Below are 22,454 nucleotides of genomic sequence, written 5' to 3' on the forward strand. Positions count from 1 at the left end.
TGGACTCTGTTTGCGTATATGTTTCATTAGCTTAATGGGAAACACATCCACGCATCATTACTGGATCATGGCTTCCAGCGTTTCTCAGGAGAAAGGTTTATACTGACTTTGCTCCTATCACTGGTCCCCTTCCTAAATTTGTAATGCAAAGCCGAGGTTTAAATTCCTCGCAGAACTGAGACATTAGCAGAGGATGGAAAGACATCCACCCATCTTCAACTGATAACGCCCTTAATATGCTGGGAGGCTTTGTGCTCTGTGCCTTATGATCAATTATGCAAGTTCATTCTTCTGTGCCTCTGGGCTCAGACGTGAAGTCCATGTCTTAAGTAGCAAGAGCCAGTCTCCATGGCCTTGAGTTAGGAGGAAGTCACTCAGAACCCACAGACCCTGGGCCCATCCGGCTGTGCTCACAGCGTCCGGACCACTCATCTGAAAAAACTCCTTGCAGCTCAAATCTCAAACCAGATTCGATGCTGGAGGTCTTACCCTGATGTCTGCAGGCTACAATGCTTCTCAAAGGTCTGTTCTGAGCCTCCCTTGCTTCTTTCAATATTGACCTGCACAACGTTAAAAACTAAATTAAATTTGTCACCAACATAAAAAAAAACAGGGAGGTTTTCAGTCACATTCCAGATTTCTGGCATCTCTTGAAAAAATCAGAATATCTGTTCTTCCAAGGACCACATATCTACAGGATAATAACCAAGAGAGAGGTGGTCCATTCTCTTTGTCTCTGATGTGTGGCCACCTTCCACTCATCTCCCTGGACCTGGCATTTTAATTTCCATTGGCTGATTCTAAAGTCTTACATGGGCATGATTTCCACACTGACATGCCTAACTGGATTGATTGATGACATTTTTTACAAGGCTCCCTTTCTTTTTTTTTTTTTTTTTTAACATCTTGATTGGAGTATAATTGCTTGACAATGGTGTGTTAGTTTCTGCTGTATAACAAAGTGAATCAGCTGTATGTATACATATAGCCCCATATCTCCTCCCTCTTGCGGCTGCCTCCCACCCTCCCTATCCCACCCCTTGGGGTCTGCACAAAGCACTGTCAAGGCTTCCTTTCAAAAAACAAATAAAGACCATTTGAGGATGCCCACAGCGGCTTAGCAGCTGCTCACCACACTGACAGCGGGACTTTTGGGGTCAGCCTGTCTGAGTTGAGCCCTGACTCTGATGCTTTCATAACCATATGACGGTGGGCAATCCCAGGCACTTCTCTCTGCTTCTGTTTCCTTATCTGTAAAATGGGGATAATACTGTTATCTACCAGATAGATAGATAATTATTTTACAGGACTGCATTTTTCATTTTCCCTGGTACCATAGTAATCGTTTTTTGTGGTTTTGTTTTGTTTTGTTTTATTTTTTGGCCATGCCACACAGCTTGTGGGATCTTAGCTCCCCAACGAGGGATTGAACCCCGGCCCCTGGCAGTGAAAGTGCAGAGTCCTAACCACTGGACCACCAGGGAATTCCCCATAGTAATCTTTTTTGAAAAAAATTGGGCAACAAGTGAAGTTTCCTGTGTTCTTGCAGGTTTGTTGTCATGAATTACTTGGTGGAGGGACCTATGGAGGGCAAGGCCCTTTAGTAACCACGCGACTCCTGCTATTTTCTGCTAGAGCAGGGGTCCCCAGCCCCCGGGCAGCAGACTGGTACCATTCCCCGGCCTGTGAGGAACCGGGCCGCACAGCAGGAGGTGAGCAGCGGGTGAGCGAGCAAAGCCTCCCCCACCGCTCCCCATCGCTCCCCATCGCTCCCCATCGCTCCCCATTGCTCCCCATCGGTCCCCATTGCTCCCCACTGTTCACATTACCGCCTGAACCATCCCCCGACTCCCCGATCCATGGAAAAATTGTCTTCCACGAAACCGGTCCCTGGTGCCAAAAAGGTTGGGGACTGCTGCGCTAAAGGGTCGAGGAAGAGGGTCAGCTCGGACGTTCTCCAAACCTTCCTCCCGTGCCCTGCCTCTGCCCATCTGCTCCTGCGTTGACAATGGTTGCTGTCACCAGCATAGAAGACAGTCGAGATTCAGAGAGACCCAACCGAAGTGGAGAGTGAAGGGACACTTGTTCCAGTTTTGCTTTCGTTTTCCAGGGGTTCAGAAACAAACTCATGCTGAGGACGCCTTCATGGGTTTCAATGGATAAAGGAACCTCAGTTTTGGAGATTCAACAGAGAGCGCCTGGTGATCGTAGAGATCGGAGTATGTTTGACTGTGACATCCAAGCAGATGCTGGAAAAGTGGCAGAAGGACTCTTGGCCCCGGTGGTGATGTGGGCTGGTGGGAGGAAGAGCTTTGAACTGGGCCTGTTTAATTCTAGGGGTGGCAATATGGTAGCCCTCAAGGGAGGGGCCTCATTGGCAAACACATTAAATTTACATAATATTTTATGGAAACAAATGGAGACAAACACAGTGTTTGCCTGGCTTTGTGCCTCCTTTCCTGCGTACCTTCATATCAATGGCCTGTTTTGTGGCTTTTGAGCTTTTCAGCTATGAAAGTTGGCTTCCGGGCAACCGGGAAGAGCCTAGAAACCCAGCACCTGCAACTGTGTATTTTTATGACTATTTTTTGAGTCTGAGATAAAGTGACTTTATCTCATTAGTCTCTTATCCAGATCACCCCTGATTTGGGGCACCACCTGCTTTCTCTATTCCAAAATGTCCCGAGGTTAGAACAGTAAAATCTGTTTCTGTTGAATTCAAGAAATGGGGAAATGAAGGCTGCAGGTGACAGAATCCGTAATGGAATTTGTCTGCAAAGCCACTTGTGAAATGTCTGGTCCCTTCTCTCTGACCCAGACAGACCAGATGTTGGGTGGAAAAAGGAAAGGCAAATGGCAGAAATGGGGACACCTCGTCTACTTTCCCTGGTCACCCCAGCTGCCTCCACTCCTTCCCTGCTCAGGAAAGTTCAAGAGTAGCAGAAAGAACTCTGAATTGTAGATGCAGTGAGGTCACCACTCAGTTATATGACTCTGGGGGCAATCGTGTGTTTTATGTGAAGGGACCCCCTCAGAGTTTGGATTTTTAAGGACAGGGGACCACTTGGGAGATTGGAAACCTCAGGGTTTCTTGACTGTTCATGAACTCATCCATCAGAGCAAATACATTAAAAAAAATTGTCTTTAATCATATTGAAATACATTTCTCAAATTGTCAGTCCTCCTAGAACATGCCTTGCACAGAGTAGGGATACAGTAACTAACTCTGGTTTGATCAAGTGGCATCAATAGATAGATAACAGAAGACATAGATTTGTTCCTGGCGTGGCATGTTTACTAAAGAGAGGAGAGGTCGGTGTGGATTGGGCCAAGCACTGAGCTTTGCATGCATTTTCTCACCGAATGCTTCCAACAAGGCTCTGCCATCGGTATTACTAGTACTTTACTGTATCCATAGCAATCTGAGGCACAGTGAGGTTCACTGATTGTCTCACAAGTGATGGAGGCCAGTGCTGAATTTAGACATGTAACCGCCCACACCTATCCAGCCATCTTCTGGTCCATTGCCTGGTCAGTTTCTCCTCCTCCTCATCAACTTTGGACATCCTTATTCCACGGCTGGCCACTCCCATGAAGTCCACCAGTTCCAATGCCTTCCATAATGGTCTTGGGTAACAAAGAGCCTGTTATTGGAGAATGAAAGAGTGGTTGATATCAAAATTTAGCCCAGCAAGGGAAGAAGGACCTGGGGCTCAGACTTACGAAGGCTTGTAAAACAAGACATCCCCACTGGAGGGAGAGGCGTTTGAGTCCCATCTCAAAACTTGTAAGGTTTGATATCTGTTATCAAAGGCAGCCACACTCTTCCAAATGGCAAAGCTGCATAAGAGAACCACTGAACCCCCTGACACCCAGAACAGCCAAGACCGATACATGATGCTGGGACCTGAGAGGGCAGCCCTTATCTTGTAAACGTCACTCTCTTGGTGACTTCCTATTCAGCGTGGGCTTTGGGGAGGTAATTCACAAAGGCCATCACTGCCCCGACAACTTGATAAGAAGAGACTTTGGCAGCACTGAGAGAGGCAGTTGGGTACAGAGAAATCACAATTCAGAAGTGCTGAGCAGCTCGTTGAGTATTTGAAATGACCCAAGAGCAGATAATATGGAAAAATTGCACCAGATTTTTTTTTTTCTACATTCATCTTTTTTTCTCACTCCTCGGTTCTTTGAAGGATGGATATTCCCAAGCATCTTTGTTCACATAACTTACCACTCAGGGGATTCAGCGGTAAATTCCTTGGCAGCCACTAGATAAATGTCTATCTGAGCAGAGAAGGCCGTTTTTCCTTACCTAGATGTGGATTTTCCAGCATCTCAATTTAAAGCAAAATGTGGAAAAAGTTTTAAGAGTGAAAGGAAGAGATGGCCCTTTAACAAAAACTGTTAAATGTTATAAGGACAATGATATATATAGAATTCTGCTGCTGTTTCAGATTACCTGAAATTGGCTACTGTCCTTGATCTTCTGGCATCCCCGCCTGGAGAAGTACCTGCCAAATTAGTTTTGGTTCCATCAGGCATGTGTTTTGAGAGCATTTTTAATTAAATATCATTAAGAATCCAGTACAGCTTTTAGCAATCCCACGTGCATGGAGAGGCAAAAATTGTGTTCACAGTTGCCAAAAAAAAGCCAGCACTTGAGGGGCCATGATCTTGAAGAGAAAGAAGCACAAAGAAGTAAATGCCACCCTCCAATTTTGTTCTCAAAGCATTTGCCAGATTCTTAAATGCACCGTGGAGAGCCCTCTGCATCAAAACAACAAACGGCTAAAAAGCAGAGCCATTTACAGCACCTTCAAGGTACCGAGAAGACAACCTTATGAAACAGGTATTGTTTATCTTATTATACAAAGGAGGAAACTGAACCTCAAAGAGCCTATCACTTGCTCAAGGTAACACAGCTGCCTTTTGGCAGAGCTGGGATTTGAATCTGGGTTTGATTTTGCCTAAAGCACTCTTCCCTTGAAACGTTCCTGCCCTCACTTCCATGAAGCTTCTGCTGAAATGTTACCTTATCAGAGAACGTTCTTTGGAATCTTCAGTATGGGATGGCCATCTGTTCCAATCCATGGCACTTCTTACCTCCCTTACCCGGCTTCTCCTCAGCTCTTACCATCAGGCGGTGTGTCTCTGTGGAACCATTGTGTTCATCACCTAAGTCACTGGATGGTGCCCCGAGAGATGGGATTTATTTTGTTCACTGCTGTGTCCCAGTGACTAGGACAGAGGCTGCTCCCCACTAAAAGCCCTCCAGGCATATTGCTGCATCAAGGAAGGGGAGGAGTAAATTCGAGATCTTGTGCTCGAAAGCTAGGTCTTCAAATCACCTCCATGAATTTTCTAAAAAGACATAGGTTAAAATTACACAATTACAATTATTGTAATTGTGTAATTATGCAATTACACTTTCATGGTAGTACTACTATTCACAATGGCCGCAGATGGAAACAACCCAAATGTCCATGAATGGATGAATGGATAAACAAAGCGGGTCACACCCATAGAGTGGAATACTATTCAGCCGTAAAAAGGAGTGAAACACTGGGAATTCCCTGGCAGTCCAGTGGTTAGGACTCAGCGCTTTCATGCCGGGGGCCCGGTTTCAATCCCAGGTCGGGGAACTAAGATCCTGCAAGCCGAATGGCGCAGCCAAAAAAAAAAAAAAAAAGGAATGAAGCACTGACACCTGCTACAACATAGGTGAACCTCAGAAATATGATGCTGAGTGAAAGAAGCCAGAAAAGACCACATACTGTATGTTTCCATTTACATGAAATGCCTGGAATAAGCAAATCTATTGAGACAGAAGGTAGATTGGTGGTTTCCGGAGATGGGGGAAGAATGAGGAAATGACGATTTAATGTGTACGAAGTTTTCCTTGGGGCTGATGAGAAAGTTTCAGAGCTCATTAGAGGTGATGGTTGCACATCATTGTGAACGTGTTTAATGCCACTGAATTATCCACTTTAAAATGGTTAATTTTATGTTATGCTAATTTTACCTCAATATTTCTAAATTACACGAGTCTTAACCCTAGCCAAAGAAACTCTCCATGCTTCAATTTCTTCATTTATAAACGTTTCTAAATATTTAACTGAAACAGTCTCATTATGAGGCTCAAGAGGGATTCAATATACGACAGCAATTTGTAAATTATAAAGCATTACAGAAACGCTCGCTGCTGTTTCTATTCTTCTCCAGTTCTTAAGAGGATGGTCACCAATTCTGATTCTAGCTAAACCACAGGAAAGTGATTTAAAAAGAGAGTGATTGTGACAGCAATATTTGTCCCTTGATCAGCTCTTAGCAAAGAGAAACATCACGGTGTAGGCAATATTTCCTCCATTTCTTCACCTTGAGTGAGTGTCTACAGCAGCTGACCTTGAAGATAACTGTCCTCTGGGTCGGGTAGTTCCCACTCACCCCTCCGGATGCACTGCTCACCCTTCCCATCCTTGCCCTGTTCTGAGCTCAGGAGGCTAGCCTCTCTGTACCACGTCCCCTAAACTCCCTTCCCTCTGACTTCTGTAGCTGATAGAGGCATGGGCAGGTTTGCCAAGGACGAGGGCAGAGAGAGGTCGGGGTATTTGCTCCCCTCTCTCTCTTCCTGCCATGGTTCAGCGGTGTCTCTGTTACTCTAGGGAACGGTGTGCCTCCATTGGCTGGTCCTGTTCCCATGGCCACAGCTCTCATTGGGTCTGGTAAACACTTACTTTTCTTCCCTTCAAGGCTGGAGGTGGAAATGACTATGCTTGTGCATATTCCCAGGCGCTGTGCCATCTCTTATTAGCTCCCTTAACTTTGTCCACCCTTCTTCAAGTATTTCCTGTATTAGCTTACTCCAGTTTCTCCCTTTGAATGTGCTGTTTGTCTCCTGCCAAGAACCTGACTGATACACTCTCCCTAATGATACTAATAGCATGTGCGTGATCCTATGTGCGAGGGTCATACTATTATCAGGAACCGTATTTTATGCATGAGAGAGTTGAGGCCCAGGGAGATTAAGTAATTTACTCATGGTCCCACAGCTAGTAAATGACAAAGTAGAGGCATGACCCCAGGCCATTTGGCTGCACACAATAAAAGCTTTAACCCGTGTGCAATACTGTCCTAACCTAGGGACCTCTCATTGGTGCTGCTTCCAAGTTCTAAACTGAGGGCTATTCAGGCCAATGAATTTCCCTACCGTAATGTCAGCAGTGGGATTTACTGCCCTATTTATTTTTCATTAGTCACTACTAATTGTAAGGAATGCTTACTCAAAGTTATTAGCTGGTGTCCTCTAATCATCCAGTGATGTTTCCAATGAATCCAGTAGAAAAGCCCCTTTGTCACATCTAATATGTGTTTGCTAATGTGCTGTCAGTGTCCAGGGTCCAGTGGTCTGTTTTCCGGATGATGCAAAACGAGGCAGGAGCAGGAATGGTGTAGACACAGAGTGGATTATGAAAGCTCATGTTTACATTAGTAGGAATAATAACGTACTTCACTACATCGTGTTTTAGAATAAACACAGGAAGATACATAGTTATAGATGATATAGGTACAGATATGGATATAGATATATAAAGGCTATCTGCTGTTCACATGCAGTGCTAAGGAGTTAAAAGACACAAAAAATACTAAAGGAAATAGCCACTGTTCATCATTCTGGATGTTTCTTGTATGCATATGAGAAACACATAATATTGTACAGCAAATAACATCCTTTAAAATAACTCGATTGACTGGCTTTGACTCGCAGGCTGAAATTTAATAATGACCAACACCTAATGAGGGCTTGCTATGGGCAGGGGACTGTTCTAAGGTTCTGCACATCTTAATTCACTTAATGCTCACCAGAGGCTTGTGAAGTAGGTTCTAGTAATAGATGTCTTTTACAAACAAGAAAATAGAAACGAAGGCCCACAGATGTTAATCCATGTGAATAAACTTGGATGGACTTCAAAGCCCATGCCTGTAACCTGGTTTTCTACTCAGTGGCACACTTTCTTTTTTTTTTTTTGAAGTATAGTTAATTTACAATGTTGTGTTAGTTTCAAGTGTACAGCAAAGTAATTCAGTTATACATATGTATATATACTCATTTTCAGATCTTTTCCATTATAGGTTATTACAAGGTATTGAGTATAGTTCCCTATTCTATGCAGTTGGTCCTTGTTGTTTATCTATTTTATTCATAGTAGTATAATCCCAAACTCCTAATTCATCCCTCCCCCCTTTCCCCTTTGGTAACCATAAGTTGGTTTTCTATGCCTGTGAGTGTCTTTCTGTTTTGTAAATAAGTTCATTTGTATCATTTTTAAGATTCCACATATAAGTGATATCGTATGATATTTGTCTTTCTCTGTCTGACTTACTTCACTGAGTATGATAATCTCTAGTTGCATCCATGTTGCTGCAAATGGCATTATTTCATTCTTTTTTATGGCTCAGTAATATTCCATTGTATAAATGTACCGCATAATTCTTTATCCATTCACCTGTCGATGGACACTTAGATTGCTTCCACATCTTGGCTATTGTAAAGAGTGCTGCAATGAACACTGGGGTGCATGTATCTTTTTGAATTAGAGTTTCCTCTGGATATATGAGTGGCCCCCTTTCTTACTTTCTAATTTGACTTGAGTGTCAGCTCCGGGATTCACCAGCTTCAGGGGCCAAGTCGTCCTGTGAACTTTCTCAGCCTTGAGTGAAAACACTGTACCAAGTGACCAGGCTCACCTTCAACTTGAAGTGAAATGGCTAAGGACGCAGTCCTCTTTATCTTCCCAGGCGTGTCAGGAGTTGTCACACAACCTACATGCTGGGCTTCCAAACAGAGCCCTGAGTTACCAGATGCAATTACCCAGTGAGAATCACAAAATCAAGTTGTCTGAAATATTTCCCTCCCTGTCTCATTTTTAGGACAAAATGAGAGAAAACAAAATCCAGGGCATTTAAGGAAAGGGGATCCTAAATACAGCCTCTAAAATGCTTCCAGGACTTCCAGTCAGAACAAAAAAGCATTGGCATCAAGCTCTCAGCCTCAGCAAAACATCCACAGGTGGCAAGATGGCACCACGACACAGTCAAGTCTTCTCCAGGTGGCTCTGGATGGGAGAAGGTGCTCATGGTTATGGCACAGACAACCCTGGATCTGCCAGTGTAAAGAATCTTACCCCACTGAGTAATGGCAATAATAAATTGTGGGAATACTTTCCTGTCTTCCACTACCTTTCCTCAGAGGTGCTCCAAAGGTCCAAGGGGGGATTTATGACAAATTCCTGCACAATCATTAGGTTAGAGGAGTAACAGTCGAGGTCTGGGCTTTGCTTTGCTCCTATGAGGAAACTTTGGTAGAAATAGAAAGTTTCGTAAGATACTAATTTTTCCCTTTTGCTCTTTGAAAAGTAGCTTTTCCACATTATTTTAATTCCATGACCGTGATGATGATTAACCACAAGTAAATTTGAGCACTTATTTTGTGCTAAGCTTTGTGTTTCTAGTTATACGTATTTTCTCCCTTGACCCTGTAACAACCCAAAATAGACCAATAATAAATATATATATATATATATATATATATATATATATATATATATATATAACTGCAGATACACAAGAAGAAAGAAAAAGAATCTGTAAAGGCAGCACCCAGAATGACCACTCTTAACATTTGCCATGTGATTTCCCAAACTTTCTTTTTTCTCGTGATGGTTTGCAATCCCACGTGCATGTGTGTCTACCTGTCTGGATCTTGACAGTGTTGAATTTTGTGTGAGCCCTGTGCTCCTGGAAAACAGTGATGGTCAAGAAATATTCCCTACTCTTACACATCACTGCAAAAACTAGAAGTCACCCTTCCCCATATGACTTAGATAAGACCCAAAGATGACCCCCCGTTTACCTAGGACAGGCCAGACACAGGCCCTCCAAATTCCCATTCACTGTCTGGTGAATGATTAGCAGAACTGTTTGTTCCCACCAACCAATCTGGCCAAAATTCCCACTAGTTCGTCTTGAGCAAACCTGAATCTGGCTTCTCTCCTTTCCCTGAGCCCCTAAAACTTGTCCCACACTTGAGCATTAGAACAAGGAATAACCCCTCCTAACAACCACTCCTGACAATCAGCTGACCTCTGGGAAAAACAGTCCTGATCAACTGTCTGATCAATCCCTGGGCTTATTCCACTTCTGACACCAGATCCTTCCTAGCCTTGCGGACTCCTCCCTATAAAAGAAAAGCCCCTTTTCTGCCTGTGCTTTGGGAGGTTTGCTGATCTCAGATTGGAACGTTCTCCCCATTACAATAGTTCCTTCCCCTCTCACAGTGGTTCTTCTCCCCTGTTTCAGTAATCGCTTTGCATAAAGTCTCTCCTTACCTAAGTCTAGATCTGTTTCTATCTATCTAGGAAGAGGAAAAGTTAATGAATGGGGATTGGGCTTGAGATGCTGTCCTTGGGAAGGAAAACCTAAGTCTGGGTCACATTTTCTCCTAAGGTGCTACCCCCCTGACCCAGATACAACGTGGAAGGAATCGTCAAGGCCCCATTCAGGTATTCCCAAACGCTATTCCTTTTCCCCCTCATCATACAGCTGTGAAATGAACCACTCAGGCTCCAGTACATCCAATAATTCCTCTGAAATTGGCCTCCAGAGAGGTAAGGAGGTCTCAGAATCCTGGATCACCATCCCCCCGACCCCGGGTCTCTGTAAAACTCTAGATACTAGCTTGGGAATTCTTTGTTAATAAACTTTGGCTATTATTTGCATTCACTCTTTTTTGTTGTCCTCAAAGAAAGGGTTCATTACCTTAGAATGATCCCAGAATTACCTAACTTGCCATGACTGAAAGTAAAACTTTTCATTATTCTTTTATTTATTTTCATTGATTCTTCGGTCAATGATGAATTTTTTTTTTCATGTGCTTATAAGGATTTTTTTATCTCTTCTTTTGAGAATTGCCTTTTTGATATGATACCAATTTAGAATGAACAGCTCCCAAACTATTTTAACCCCTTCTTTTTCATCTCTGAATGAGTGCAAATACAACGAAATTATTTGGGCCATGTCAGAAAATGTTGATTATGAAACATAAGTCTAAGCTCCTTTTAGAAAAGGATACAAGCTTCTTAAATATTGGTCATTCCTCTGCTTTGGTTGCTGGGTGTGGACAATGCTGCTTATTTTCCAAGTGAATTACACAGAAAAGTTAATTCTCTTCGTGGCTGTTAGGAGAGTACTAATACAGCAAATTCAAATGAAACCTATTTCGTTTCAAAGCTCAAGCTATATACTTAATACTCTTCTGTCACCAAACTATTGAAATAGCTAACAAGTCCTAATGTTGATTTATTTGGGGTTTTGCTTCATCCATAAGGTCAAAATATTAAAAGCAAAGTATCTAGAGGGTTAAAAGGAAGATAGATTCTACGAAGGGAGCAGGTTTTAGACCAAATGTCAAGAGGATCCACTTGTAAATGCCTACTCAGAAAATCCAGCAAAGGCAAGTTTACAGATCAATAGCCTACCTGGGTGCAATTTGCCTAAGTGCATTCAAAGCCTTTTTTGCAATTGATCCTGACCTTTAGATACAACATCCCTTTTTACAGATAGAAAAATTGGGTCCGCAGTTAGGAAGTGGTCAAGGATGACACAGATCCCAATAATCAAACTGTAGACATTTTTCTCCTTATACCGGAAGCATCTGGACCCCTTGTTCAATGGTGATGCACATTTCCTTCTAGCCCTCTCCACCAGTTTCTAGGGCTGCCATTTAGAGGGTAATCATCATTGCTATTTTTTGACAACATGATTGTTCTATGGGGAAGACTTTGTTCCCTGACAAAGCTAGTAAAACATCTTCCAGGATGCACCTAACCCAGGAGTATTTTTACCCATTTGGGTCTCACTGAAAGGATATCAGCCACTATGAGGCAACCACTTGGTCCCAGTTAGGACTGTCTCAGGACATCAGATTATCATGTAAATTCCTCCTGCTGAAGCCAAATCCAACCTCTGTACCCCAGCACCGAATTAAATCTCAGAGGCAGAGTTTTGGGTGAAGTAGAAAAGAATAGCTTTATTGCTTTGCCAGGCAAAGGGGGCCACAGTGGGCTAATGACCTCAAGAGTGTGTGTCCTGACCTTGAGGGGGTAGAGAGGAGTTTTACAGTAATAGTTCAAGGAGCAGGGCATGATCAACTTGTGGATCGTCTTCTGACTGGTTGGTGATGAGGTAATCAGGAGTCGGCATCATCAACGTTCTGGTTCCAACCAGTCGGGGGTCTGGTGTCTATGTGCTGGTGGGCAGCATGCAGTTAACTTGTCCCACCTGGTGGGAGTTTCAGTGTCTGCTAAAGGGCTCAAAGATGTTGTTCTGTGTATCCCTTGAGGGGGAACCAGGACCCTGCCCCAAGGCTGCACTATTGTTTCCTGACTGCTCCTCCCTTGTCTCTGTATCCCCTCCCTTCCCTGATTAGCAACTATTTGAACCTGCCCTTTGGAACTCAGAGAAGGTCATGGAAACTGTAATGTGACAGCCTGATGGCTTGATTTCCTGCAAACAAGAAAACGGCGGGGTGGGTGGGAGGTGGGGGGGAGCAGAAAGACTTTTGTGACCAGGAGCCCCACAGGGTCCTGTTCAGTTTCACCACTGCCTGGGATCAAGGGAAGGCCTCTAGTAAGACACATCTAAGTGTTCCATGGCCCCTTTGCTAAGAAGATATTGACGTTTCTGATATAAGTTTGGTTAGCACTTCCCTAAGAGCTCTAGGAAACAAAAGGTACAACACTAACAGTCATGGGCTCTACCATCCATTCTCCAGAAGAGGCTGGATGGAAGGAGGTAATTTTCTGACATGAACCTGTTTTCCCCCATGATTTCAGAAGATATGAAAAGCGACGATGATGCAGTGTCGACGTTTCCTCCTCCTCCTTAGCTCTCGCTGTGGGAAAGATCATAACGTCCTCGGGATTCATGGTGGTAGAACACTGCTGATGGTCACTTTTGGACAAGTGGGCCATAGGTAGAGCGATAAAATCCCCAGGCACCTAACGTTTAGGGGTTGTTGACTAAAAATAGTGTACAACCCAGAAGTTGAGAGTTATGTTTTATTTGGCGGACTTTCTGAGAACTTCAAGCCCGGGTGGCAGACAGGACTCTCAGAGAGCTCTGAGGGACCGCTCTGAAGAGGTAAGGGATGAGCCAGGATATATAGGGGTCTTTGCAATGAAACCGGGTAGTCAGAACATCAAAAGATGACTGTTAATTAAAGAAAACCAGACATCTCAAGTTACAGGATTTAGTGCATTTTTAAAATTTTATTTATTTATTTATTTTTGGCTGTGTTGGGTCTTCATTGCTGCATGCAGGCTTTCTTTAGTTGTGGCGAGCGGGGGCTACTCTTTGTCGCAGTGCGTGGGCTTCTCATTGAGGTGGCTTCTCTTGTTGCAGAGCACGGGCTCTAGGCGCAGAGGCTTCAGTAGTTGTGGCTTATGGGCTCTAGAGGGCAGACTCAGTAGTTGTGGCGCACGGGCTTAGTTGCTCCGTGGCACGTGGGATCTTCCCGGACCAGGGCTCGAACCCTGTCCCCTGCATTGGCAGGTGGATTCTTAACCACTGTGCCACCAGGGAAGTCCCATAGTGCATTTCTATATATGGGACGTTGCAAAAGTCTAGGCTCATTGAAATCGTTCCTTTGATACGCACCTTAGCTATCTAGGGCCAGTATTCTGTGTTTTCCCATCCTGAGTCTCCTCAGGGTGCACTGCTGGGGGGTGCTGGCTGCAGTGGCTGATGGCCTGATGACGGGGCACCCTGCTTCTCTCCTGAGTTTCCTTAGGACTCACTGTAGGGGCAGCTGTCATGCGATGGCTTCATGGCTGCAACATCCTCTGCTTACTGATGCAAGGGCAACATCTTTTCACTGACAGAGTCTAATCAGGCTTTTGTGAAGACAACGGGGGGAGAAGTCCCCTTCCCTAACTGGCACTTGATGTAGCCGAGGAGATCGTGGGGTCCAGCCCTGTCCACCAGCCCCACCCAGCACCAAGAAATAGCCCGCAAGGTCGTGCTGTGGGTCCCTGTGCCCACCCAATGCTGCCAGCCTGGGTGGATCCTGGTCATTGGGCCCCACCCAGCACCAGAAAAACTGTGCCAGCCCCCAAAATAAAATAGCCAGCTCTTTTAAGCAGCAGAATGGGTTTATTCAGGAATAGCAGAGAACTGCAACTCAGGACCGGCCAGCTATGGTGAGTCGTAGGCCCGTCTGGAGAACGAAGGAGGCGGGCTTGCTTTTATTAGGTTTTAGGAGGAAATTGGGGAGGGTTGTCTTGAACAAACGTTTACTGGAGAAGAACAAGAGTTCAAGGTTGTGGCGGTCCCTCATTGGCTGCAATCGGGGGCTAGCGCCTTGTTGCTGGGGCAGGAAGTGATCTTCCTCCCTTTTTTTTTAAAGCAGGAGATAAAATTCCTACGTGAAAAATGTCTTCCTTTGTACCCATAGAAAAGTAACATTCTTATCTCCTTTCTTCCTGCCGGTTATACAGGCTGCAACAAGTTGAGTGAGTTGTGAGTTATGAGTTGTGAGTTTCCCCTTCAGGGCATCCTGACTCCATTTAAAATGAGCTTTCCTATATTTATGTTCGCAGGTGCACAGAGCGGGTACCCACCCTTCCCTGCAGGAGCCTGGGAATGGGAGGCCTGAGGACCTGCCTGCCCGGCACCACCAAGCAGCAAAGAGGAGGTGTCCTCTCCCCCACAAGACCCTGCCCCCAGGGAGCTACTGCCAGTCCAGCCCAGGTCTGGGGAGAGGCTGCAAAAAAGGGGCGCCTCCTCACTTGTCACTGTCTCCAAGGTGCTTGAGGGGCACACCCCTGTCTCTTGGCCACTCCCGTCTCTAGGTAACTGTCTCAAGGAGGTATGTCCGCCCCGCTCACCCATCCAAGTACGTGGGGCAGGGCTGTGTGGACAAGGACCCCCAGCCCTAGGCGACGGAGGCAGAGCCCACCCCCTCCCCACCGGGAGCCCTTTCCCCACGCCCTTCCCAGTAATGGGCAAACCGTCCAGAGGCAGGGCCGCCTTCTCCCATCCAATGGTCTCCTTAAGAACTGGGGCTGCAGAGACCCCCCAAATCATGAAGGTGTTCCTTAAATGAGTGGAGTTAAGAAAAACCTGTATTTCACCTTCCCCCATCTTGTACAGTCAGCCATCAGCAAAGATTCCTTGAACAGCTGAACGTGTGGTCATCCTGCCTGATCGTCTTTATAAACTCCCAGCCACAATTCGAGGGGAATGGGATGGTCCCCATGATTTGCTGGGGGCAATGGAGCCTCAGGGAGGCCAGCCCGAGGTCACAGAGGCAGCAACGTGCAGTCAGATGCTAGGACCTGGATATGCCCTCTGAGAGAAGGAAGGAGGGATGGAGGGCGGGAGGAAGAGGCAACTTCTGTGGCTTAACCCCTGTCGTCCACCACCACCGGCCCCAGTTTTCACTCATGAGCCCGTGAAGGATCAGCCCCACAGCGACGAGATTCCGGAGCAGGAGCCTGACACCACAGCAGGGGAAGGATACAAATGACAGTAAAGGTGATGCCACCGCATCAGGTTATAGGTCGAAAAAACACTGACGATCTGGCTGGACCGTGTGTCTCTGTTGGCACGGGATTCACAAGGAGACAGAGGGATGGTGACCTGGGAGCAGGCTGGCAACAGCAGTCCCGTTGCAAAACCAGGTCTGGGTTTGGGCAGGGGTCGGGGGATCGAAATGGACAGAGAGGGCAGCCAATCCCAGTGTGCCTTCCAGCGGAACCTCTGTGGGAGCTTGTCATTGATGGATTCATGCCACATCCCCATTTCTGGCCTTTGGTTGTGTGTTTCTCACCCTTCCTTGGATCTCCTTTTCCAAACAATAAATGATGTCCAACGGAACGAAAGCACTGACATTTACACAAATGATATTAATGACAGTCACACTAATGATATTAATGACATTCTTGTTCCTTCAACGTTGTTTTTGTGCAGCTTTTGATTCATGACACATTCATCCATGAGGGGGCATAAGTGAAAGGCTTTTTCAGAATGTCTGATGAATGGAAACCAAAACAAGCCAATGACCCTTTTTTTTCTAACCTTGAAATCCCAAAGACTGACAAAGAACTCAGAAACGGTGCTCTCTCCACTTGGGTGGCTTTTGAAAACTGAGTTGTCCTTCCTGAAACGGTACTCCATCCACAAACTATATCCCCTTGTCTCACAATTAGAAATTGGAAACAAACTCAAAGGAACTTAGAAATAACTATAAGCAAGCCACAGTTAGAAATAAATGACATGTCCCACATTTCTTGGCTCAAGTAAATAGCATTCCCTGTCCAAGGATGCCAACGCTTTGCATGGCGGTTTTTAGTTTGTCAGATACATTCGTTGAATAAATACAGGTTGAACCTCTTTTCTGTGATCTTGCTAGTGTCTGGAGATGCTGGAGGTCTTTCTCCTTTTGATCTAGGAGACCAATAGTAAGACAGACATTTGTCTTCTGCAAAGTGACAGCACAGGGCCCATCTGTTTGCCTGGCATGGTGTGTATCCTTTAATGAAATTAATCATCAACTTTTAAATATCAGAATGTCGCAGGTAAAAATAGCACCTCCTTTTTCCCACTAAAATATGGAAGAGTAATGAATTGGGGGCCCATTTCTTGCATGGAGACAGCTGACTGGAGGTGAGTGCTGGCTATTCTCTTTAGGTGGGGGCACACACGATAGTTCCCCATTGACTGCTCTTTCATTGAATTCACCTTTCCAGCTAGTATTATATGGAGGGGTATGACTTTGAAAAGAAAAAGCAACTGCACCAATAATTATCTCATTCCATCTGTAGTCCGTGCTCCAAAGGAAAAAGTTAAAGAGTGTGTTATATGTAATGGGGAGGGGAATCTTACCTGCTCTCAGGTTCTGACCCCTGAGACTTCTCCAAATTCACGTTGCAGGATGAAGCCCAGGCAGGTAAGACCACACCGAGCTTTACGGATTGAAGTCATTTCACGCTCCATTGAAGAGCTATTCGTCTTTGCTCAGTCACATACATATGAATCTGGCTAAATACGTCTGTTACCGGGCGCCGGTCTGCTTCAAGAATTCTGCGGACAAGGTCCAGAAGACATGGTCGTATTGTTAGGATTTTAAAGCTGTTGAAAAATAATCTTGTGGCAAAGAAGGATGTAAATCCTGATATTTTAACGGTAAGCAAGATGCTAAGCTAGGATGGTATTCCATTCTCTAAATGCTACAATGCTACAAGGCAACTGTTCCCAGGTCTGACATGTTAATCCACTTGACATTCAACCAACGACATGGTGTTTTCATAGACTGACACCCACTGAAGGAGGCCAGGATTCATGTCATGCAGCCTGTCCCCTGCCTGCCCCGAACACCTACATTAATTCAACTATTACTGATATAAAGGGGACACATTTAAATGTTTCAAGAAGAGAAAGTACCTGCAGCTTTCAAAAGACATACCTCAAGGGCAGGGAGACACACAGAAGGATAAATCCGCCTTTCCTTTTATTCCATCTTCAGGAGGTGAATTTTGGAACACTAATAGAATTACTTCCTCCTCAATAAATTCCAGCCCATAGTGGCTTCTGGGCCAGGTACGCCTTTTCTATTAACCTTCTTTTATAAAAGCAAAAGAGCAACGACAATGGGCTGTACAGCTGGTCTGCACAAAACCACGTGTGAGTGTCTGTGTCCCACATAAAAGCCTCTATCATGACCAAAATGTGTTGCTCAGATTCAAGTGTGAGGTTCAGGGAGGGATCATTTCCATAGCCCCTCATCAGCTTCTCAAAATAATAGTAGCTAATTGATAAAGTGCTTGCCACCTTCAGACACGGCTTTAACAAACAGCACACGGGGCATGCCATTGAACACTCTGGGCAGCCCTACCGGGCAGCTACTTACTACTTACTTATCACCCTTAGTGCTTATTAACTCATGACTTTTACTAACTTTACCAATGAGGTGACTGAAGTAACAAGAAGTTAATGTGCCCCCAGATCAAACACTTAGACCTTTAGAACTAGGGAGCAAAGCAGGAGTCGATGCAGGGGGTCAACATCACCGCCATGTCTGTGCCACAGTGGACGCCCTTCAGAGGGCAGCAGCCGTAACCACCATCGACAGCAGTCATAGGAGAGATGTCTGAGAACCCGCAGGCAACCGCCAGACCCAAGACGGATAATAAATGATCATTTTAAGCCATTGTTTTGAGTAACCAGTTAATTAATAATCCAGATTTACCAATGACAAAACCGAGGTTATGGAGAGTTTATTTGCCGAAAATCAAAGACATTTTGATGGAAGATCCAGGAAAAAATTCCAGGTTCCTCTGACCCAACTGCTCTTATTAGTGCGATATAGTTCCCTGTGCTATACAGTAGGACCTTGTTGTTTATCCATTCTATATATAATAGTTAACATCTGCTAACCCCCAAAATGCCAACCCATCCCTCCCCCAGCCCTCTCCCCCTTGGCAACCACAAGTCTGTTCTCTATGTCTGTGAGTCTGTTTCTGTTTTGTGGATAGGTTCATTTGTGTCATATTTTAGATTCCATGTATAAGTGATTATCATATGGTATTTGTCTTTCTCTGTCTGACTTACCTCACTTAGTATGATAATCTCTAGTTGCATCCATGTTGCTGCAAATGGCATTATTTTGTTCTTTTTTATGGCTGAGTAATATTCCATTGTATATGTACACAACATCTTCTTTATCCATTCATCTGTTGATGGACATTGAGGTTGTTTCCATGTCCTGGCTATTGTGAATAGTGCTGTTCTGAACATAGGGGTGCATGTATCCATTTGAATTATGGTTTTCTCCAGATATATGCCCAGGAGTGGGATTGCCAGCTCATATGACAACTCTATTTTTAGTTTTCTGAGGAACCTCCATATGGTTTCCCATAGTGGCTGCACCAATTTACATTCCCACCAACGGTGTAGGAGGGTTCCCTTTTCAAAACACCCTCTCCAGCATTTGTTACTTGTAGACTTTTAATGATGGCCATCCTGAAGGGTGTGAGGTGGTACCTCATTGTAGTTTTTTTTTTTTTTTAGAAATTCACGTTCTTTTATTTATTTATTTATGACTGTGTTGAGTCTTCGTTTCTGTGTGAGGGCTTTCTCTAGTTGCGGCAAGTGGGGACCACTCTTCATCGCGGTGCGCGGGCCTCTCACCATCGCGGCCTCTCTTGTTGCGGAGCACAGGCTCCAGACGCGCAGGCTCAGTACTTGTGGCTCACGGGCCCAGTTGCTCCGTGGCATGTGGGATCTTCCCAGACCAGGGCTCGAACCCGTGTCCCCTGCATTGGCAGGCAGATTCTCAACCACTGCGCCACCAGGGAAGCCCCTCATTGTAGTTTTGATTTGCATTTCTTTAATAATTTCTAGCTTACTTTATTATAAGAATACAGTATATAATACATATAGCATACACAATATGTGTTCATCAATTGTTTATGTTATCAGTAAGGCTTCCAGTCAATAGTAGGCTGTTAGTAGTTAAGTTTTGGAGAAGTCAAAAATTAAAAACGGGGGTTTCCCTGGTGGCGCAGTGGTTAAGAATCCACCTGCCAATGCAGGGGACACAGGTTCGAGCCCTGGTCCGGGAAGATCCCACATGCCGCGGAGCAACTAAGCCTGTGCGCCACAAGTACTGAGCCTGCGCTCTAGAGCCTGTGAGCCACAACTACTGAAGCCCGTGTGCCTAGAGCCCGTGCTCTGCAACAAGAGAAGCCACTGCAGTGAGAAGCCCGCGCACCGCAACGAAGAGTAGCCCCCGCTCGCCACACCTAGAGAAAGCCCGCGCGCAGCAAGACAGACCCAAAGCAGCCAAAAAATAAAATGAATAAGATAAATAAATTTACATTAAAAAAATTAAAAGCAGATTTTCAACTGCAAGGAGGGTCAGCACCTGTAAGTCCCCATTATTGTTCAAGGGTCAACTGTAATTTGTTTTCTTTCTTTTTTTTTTTTTGTAATTTATTTTCTAATTAGAGTTTATCACACCTGTTTATGTAGAAAACTATAAAATCAGCTCCCTGATGCTAATAGTAAATGAGGTCAGCACACACACTATCCTCCATGGGTCTCCAAACAGCTGCACCAACTGAAATTAATTTTGAAAACATCCATGGATTACGGTGGTTTTAATCTTCAGAGCAGGGATTCGTTTTCTCCATAGAGTGAAAAATCTTGTCTCTCTTCAATTATCGTTAAGAATAAGTGGTCCATAGTAGAGAAACTAGGAGCACACACACTGCAGCCCGATTCTACTCCAGCTCTAAGAGCTGTCACTTCTGCCTGTGACTTTGGACACCTTTATTTTTCTTTTTAGAGTAACATCTTCATTGAGATATAAACTGAATACCAAAAAGAGAGCCCTCTTAAAGTACACATTTCAATGGTTTTTTTAGGATATTCACAGAGTTGTGCAATCATCATCACTAATCCCAGTAATGATGGTTGCTAATCATTTTTGGAACTTCCCAAAGAAACCCCATGCCCAGCAGCAGTGATTCCCCATCCCCCTTCCCCTAGCCTGCAACTACTAATCTCCCTTCTGGAGATTCCATGTAAGTGGAAGGTTATATAAGTGGAGGAACCTCCATATGGTTTCCCATAGTGGCTGCACCACTTGAGGGTTCATACAAGTGGAATCATACAATATTTGTCCTTTTGTGTCTGGTTTCTTTCACTTAGCATCATGTTTTCAAGGTTCATCATGGGGTAGCATGCGTCCGAACTTCATTGATTTCATGGCTGCATAATATTCCAGAGGACAGATGTACCACATGGTATTTATCCATTCATCAGTGGATTGACACCCGGGTTGTTTTCACTTCTGGCTCTGATGAATAATGCTGCTATGAATGTTCCTGTATACGCTTTTGTGTGAAGATATATTTTCATTTCTATCAGGTATATTTCCAGGGGTGCAATTGCTGGGTTGGATGTGTTTCTTAATCTCCTGGTGCTTTTGTTTCCCCATCTATAAATGGGCCCAGTGATAGTTACTTCTTCATGGGATTTCTGTGAAAATTAAATGAACTTAATCTACAGAAAGCATTTAGGACATGTTTCTATGGCAATAAACATTCACAACATTTCGTTATCAACATGTCCTTATCTCCGTGTGTTCACCAGCCAGGAAGTTCTACCAAACCCCTCCTTTTGGGTTTTTAAATAGGCTTTATTACATAGACGTTATTGATTAAATCCTTGGCCATTTGTAGTTGATTCAAACTCCAGCTCCCCTACTCTCCCAGGAAATCAGGGGGTGGGACTGAAAGTTCCAACCCTCTAATCTTGGTTGGTTCCCTTGGTAACCAACCCCCATACTAAGGTGTGGTCCAGAGGCCACATGATTTGTGGATGATTAAAGATTTCTATTTTATGCATTCGTTTGATACTGTCCTTTACTTCATGTTCCAGTCACACCCAAAAAGAAATCTTGGCATTAGATTTTTTTTGTTTGTTTCATTGTTCAATAAAAAAGAAAGATAATTATGCCTCGTCTTTGGAGAAGCCTTAACCCTTCAGTCTACCTGACTGCATGATGACTCAAATGTTCCTTCCCTTCAGCCCTTAAAAGAATTACTAATACTCCCTGAAATATCCATACTTCTTAGTTTTAACTGACAAGTAGTGAATATCAAGAAGGAAATGCCTTGTCAAAAGTAAGAATAATGTTGACTAGAAAGAACAGAAAGTAGAAAATGGCCAAAAAAAAAAAAAAAAAAAAAACCAAAGAGATTACTTCAATGGCAAATTTATGGAAAAGAGAAATAACATAAAATGCTCATTATCAAATGAGCAAACTCTCCAGATCTTTCTGAATTTCTAAAACACATTTCCATCCCACCGGAATCATCTGTGCTGCGAAGCATCCTGTTTGCTCACTCAGCGGTATCTCTGGAGCCAGCTCTGTATTCAAGGAGCTGCATTCTCCTTGAACTTGCACAAAAATAAACACTCCGGGGTCCTCCTGGATGGGTTCCCTCCCCCACCTAGCAGGTGATAACCCAGGAATCCTGACACTCAGCTGATGGCCTCATCTTCCCTCCCCCCGGTTCACAGATGGGTGAAATACTCACAGAGTCACTTCTCAAGTGCGTCTATGCCCCTGTTGCTTGCTGTGTGTCTCACTTTCCTCACCCTGACCTTGAACCCTTGGCACATCTCCCGGACTTGCAGGTGGGCATCACCTTGTTTTCCTGGGAATCCACCTGTCACCCAGGGCAGGGACAAGGGGTTCCCTGTCTATTTGCCTGTGATGAGTTTCCCTGCAGCATTGAAACTCAGACCTGGTCCTTTCAGCACCCCAATCCATCCTTCCCCAGTAAAGGACTCCCTACTTGGGGTACAAGAGCCCCCAGCTGCCA

This window comes from Balaenoptera musculus, chromosome 14 (genome assembly GCF_009873245.2).
Source record: "Balaenoptera musculus isolate JJ_BM4_2016_0621 chromosome 14, mBalMus1.pri.v3, whole genome shotgun sequence".
NCBI classification, from domain to species: Eukaryota; Metazoa; Chordata; class Mammalia; order Artiodactyla; family Balaenopteridae; genus Balaenoptera; species Balaenoptera musculus.